This window comes from Cynara cardunculus (assembly GCF_001531365.2).
Source record: "Cynara cardunculus var. scolymus isolate 2C chromosome LG 10, CcrdV1, whole genome shotgun sequence".
Taxonomy (NCBI): Eukaryota; Viridiplantae; Streptophyta; class Magnoliopsida; order Asterales; family Asteraceae; genus Cynara; species Cynara cardunculus.
Genome location: NC_037537.1, coordinates 4,256,593 through 4,262,062, shown reverse-complemented (window position 1 = coordinate 4,262,062; position 5,470 = coordinate 4,256,593).

The window sequence follows — 5,470 nt, the reverse complement described above, 5'->3', positions numbered from 1 at the left end:
ATATATATTTGGGATCATGTGTGACCAAAGATTTTTCATGAGACCCATAAGACCAATTCTCAGCTTTTAGATTTGATCTACTATATGACAATCTGAACATTCACAACGTCATGAGACTTCTCAATAATCACAAAATTGACACTGTGCAATTTTATACCATTAGATCGTTAGCTTATAAAGTTGATCAATGAACATAAAAAGTGGTCTTACGGGTCTCACGAAAAACCATTGGTTTCACATAAACCTAACCATATATATATATATATATAAAAGGTAGATTCAAATGAAAACGAATTTTTTATAAACATATGAGCAGAAATCTTGACAATTGATTAAAATTTATAAATTTAACCTATTGTTAAAATATTAAAATGTTAATTGAGAAGTGGTTAGGGGCAAATGTGAAAGTTATTATTTACGTTTATTATATTTTACTTTTTATTTTATCTTTTAATTAATTCTTTTACCCCTTAATTTTTAATCTAACTTATCTTAAAATAATTAATATTTTAATCAAACAAATTACGTCAAAAAATTGAGTATTTCATCCTCATCGATTTGACGTCCATCTCGATTTTTTTTTTGTATTTAACGTTTTTGACTTTTTTTTTATGTCAGATAATATATTTGTATAATATTCATTATAAATATTTATGTGCATTAATATGTTTACAACTCTTTAATATTTTTGCATTAGTATCATATTTATAAATTTTCAGTATTCATACAACACTATGAAATTCATCATTAATATATATTTTCATTATAACATTCATCATGAGCGTACATTTTCTTTAAAACATTTATCATGAATATTATATATATATATATATATATATATATATATATTCACGTGTATACAGTAACTCTTCAATATTCATACATCAATATGATAGACACTATTCATCATGAATATACATATTATTTATAATGAATATTTATATATGTTCACGTGTATTAAAACAACTTTTCAACATTCATACATCAGTATGATATTCGCATATACATTTTTGCTATAACATTCATCATGAATATTTATGCATGATCACGTGTATACAATAATTCTATATATTTATATCAATATGATATTTATCATAAATATTAATTTTCACCATAATATTCATCATGCATATACATATTATTCATCATGAATATATTATATTTTCAACTCTACATACTTTACGTTTTATTTCTATTTATTTATTGGGGTCTCGATTGATCTGGATGAGTTCTCGATTCATCTAAATAGATTTTCTGATCCATCTCGATAAAAGTTAAACCTGATAGGTTATTGTTTTATACAAACAAACACACAATAAATTAATAGGTTCTCAATCGGTCTCGATAAAAATTGAAGGTGTTATGTTATGATTTTAACACACAACCGCATACCAAGTCAATGGATGGGTTTTCGATTAATCTTGATTGGTGTCGATCGGTCCCAATGGGTTCTCGATGGATTTTGAAATGTTCTTGATAGGTATTATAACATCCTCAAATCTGGAAAGAGCGACTAATTTAAAATTTTCATTAATACAACAAATAAAGGGTAAATCCCTTTTCTATTAATCAATACTTGAATTAACTCGAATGTCGAATCTAAAATCACCATCAACAAAAGATAGACCAAGCCTTACATAAAGATTAAATTAAGGTCAGGTGTTACTATTACTCAATAATTGGTGCTATCTCCAAAGGTGAAAGACATCAACAATAAGCTAAAACCTTCTCATGCAACTATCTAACACTCATCTCATCACAGTATCGCTAGTATCATCTCTCCATGGACCTGATGCACATGCCGACAAAAGAAAAAGGTTAGGTTTAACGCTTAGAGAGTTCAAGCAGTTTTCATCATAATCATAAAACGGTAAAACTGAAAGGCCACTGATTAAATTATATTTTCGCAAATGAAATATACTTATCGTAAAAGCAAGATATTTCCAAACCCACCACTTTTTTGATGGAAACTCGTTAATCAAAATACCCAATTATACATAACCAAAACTCAATATTCACACAACCCAGAATAAAACTATAGAACATTAAAACGAAAACATAACTTTAATCAAGTTCTTTATACGACTAACTTACGCTTACCCTTAGAAGAACATAAAATATCATAAGATGATGGGGGAGACCCGATTTACTATTCGTTGTGATGGAACACATAAGTAAGTTACAAACCAATGTTATGGGAGCATTACTTATAAATAAGCTCACATTGACAGAACGAAAATGTCGAACTCCTTTGTGTTGGAATGAAATTTGTGAAAAACAGTTAGCTGGGCTTGAGTTAGTGCAGTAAACAGCTGATAAAATTTGCCAAATCCAGGAACGAATGAAAGTGGCTCAAGATCGACAAAAAATTTATGCAGATAAACGTCGTAAGCCGATTAAATTCCAAATTGGGGATAGAGTAATGTTAAAGGTATCAACATGGAAAAGGGGTAGTACGCCTTGGAAATAAAGGAAAGTTGAGCCCAAGGTATATTGGACTCTTTCCCACCATTGAAAGAATTAGGGAGGTGTCTTACAAACTAGAACTTCCATTGGAGTTAAGTGGTATTCATAACACTTTTCATATGTCAAATTTGAGGAAGTGTTTAGCAAATACAGACGTAGTTGTGTCTCTACCAGAAATTAAAATTAATGAGAGATTATGTTTTGAAGAAATCCCTGAAGCCATTACTGACTTCAAGGTAAAGAAACTGCAGAATAAAGAGATCAGGTTAGTAAAAGTTCAGTGGCGTTATCATCAAGGGCCGGATGCCACCTAGGAATCAGAGACAGAGATGTGAAAGAATTATCCTTATCTGTTCACTTAATGTAATTTCGGGACGAAATTCTTCTAAGGAGGGGATATTGTAATATTCGGTTCCAGTATCCAAGTTGATCATTTACTAATGTAATTAGGAAAGGGAAAATTCGAGGTTAGTGTTTGGCATTCAAGGATTGGAAAGGAATCGATCTATGATTCTTTCTTTATATTTATATTTGAGTAAGTATATATATATATATATATATATATATATATATATATATATATATGTCTCTGTGTGTGTGTAAATGGATGTTTTTTTCTTAAATGAGAAGTTGACTTTGCAATTGCTATAAATAGAAAGTACTTTTGAATGGTAAAAGATTAATGATTTAAGAGGATTTACAGTACTCTTTTAAAGAAACTTAGGTGATCAAAGGAAGAAGAAAGTTCCAAATCTAAAATCAAAGGCAAAGGTGAGTTTTATGTTGTTTTTGAATATCTGAATGCTATGATATCATTGTATATTTTAATAAAAACGCTGGTATACGTTGTTTAGATGAGATTTAAATTGTATTTATTGAACTAGGTTTCATCCTATTAAACCTTCAAGAATAAAACTCATCGGACAAGGTAATATCCGGATGATACCTCCCACTGGACAAAGAAGTTGTTGGTCCCTTAAGAGTCTACAAGATTAGTAAAACAGTTTGTAGAAGGGGGGGGGGGGAATGAATACAAACACAATATTTTTCAAATTAAAAATGTATATTGATAGAGAAGATCAATACAAATTTTACAAGACTATTTGCGGAAAGATAAGGTAAGAAAACCTATCTAAACAATCTTTGGTTACACACAAATTCTTAGCAAATGAGAAAAGAAATGCTATAAAGAAAAGTTCTTTTACTTAAGCTCGAAAATGCTCAAAGTAAAAATTAGGTTTAGAGAGTGAGTTGCACGCACTCTGCATGGAGAAGAAACACTTCTATTTATACCCAATGCATTAAATGTTCATTTAATGCAATATGGTAGGGTTAGAGTGCGTGTCAAGCCTTAAGAGGAAGGCTTGTCCTTTGCTACAATGAATAGTACAAAAAGCACTATTCATGAGCAGACATCCTTACCTAAAGTTGGTGGGCAATAGAGTCGACTAGTCGGCTCCATACCGTACTAACTATTAGAAAGGGTATGGTTTTGTCCTTTGTGTGCATAAAAACAAGACAACAACAATCGTGCTAAGCAAGCTTCCTTTGATCGCTGAATGCTAGAATAACATGGAGGTCTCTTCAGCATTCGTTAACGCTTGAACAGTCTTCACACATATGTAGACAGGCTTGTAATCATTGAGTACCGCTTCAGATCACGTACTCGCCAGTCTCTAATCTTTAGTTTCAGTCTTCGACATTAGCTGAAGGCTCTTTGGTGTGAGTGTTGTCTTCTTGAAGTATCGCTGTCTCTGATGGAATTACAATACAAGTACTTCAGTGATCACTGAACAGGTTCAGTGATGATCGCTGGAACTGAAAAGACAGAAACATAAATACAACGTACAAGTGAAAAAGGATTATCATCAAATCACTGAGAGAGAGGATCAACAATCTCCCCCTATTTGATGATAACAAGACAACATAAAGAAAGTTGTCTTATCAAATAACAATAAGGAAAAGTTACATATAAAGTACATGTCCCTTTTTACTATTTTGGGATCTTTTTCAGTGAGTCAGTCTTTGCTTGAGAATTTTCTTTAAGTCATATCTAAGAGAAAATTACAAGTATGGAAACTGAAACTGAAAGCTTATTCACTGACTTATAGATTGTCAGTGAATGTAAAAAGTAACACTGTAACTCATAGACTTGTGTCCCTATTACTTTTTGTAGGGATCTTTTTCAGTGAAGTATAAGAAATACTCATTTTATTATCATTGGTAATATTACAAGTAGTTCAGTACATGTCTAATGCTTACAGACTAGAAGATTAATCACTGAAAGTAGACAAAGTACAAAAGATTTACAAGGAAAAGTGGACTGTTATTACAAAGAGAAACTATTCTAGAACACTTAGATCTATATAGCTAGGTACATCTTCACCAAGGTTTCTTCGACGTAGGCATTCCCTTCGTATCTTCAGATCTACGACTTTTCTAGGCATGCTATCATCTATCTAGAGCAAGAGGTAAACCAGATGACCCATTGGACATAGATGTAGCTATGATATTCTCTGAAATCTGACTTCACCTTCTGAGTTAAGGAATATAACTCCTAACTCAGTTTTAAAATGCACAACATTGGGTGTATAGGGACCCTTATCTGGCAAGTCAAGATTCAACATAGAAATGTCTATACTCTGATGACCCTTCAGGCCTTCATCTAAGGAGAACCTTGTTTTATGTTCGTTCGTTAGGAATGGTGAATCATTAGAATCAGAGAGGGACTGTCAGGGACTGTCAGGGACTGCGACATACCTGGACATCCGTTTGATGAGATCGCTGATGGTGTCCTCAATAATCGCCTTATGTCTTGACTTGGATCGCTGAATGGCTTGCCTGATCTCCATCCATTCGCTGTATCCATATCGGCCAAGGTAGGAAGGGTACTCGGTGATGGCATCGAGATTGTCCCTGGTGATGAGCATTAAGACCAGTATTCCACCGTCTTTTGAACGTCCGCTGATACTGACGTTGATAATCGGATGGGGACTGATTCTCT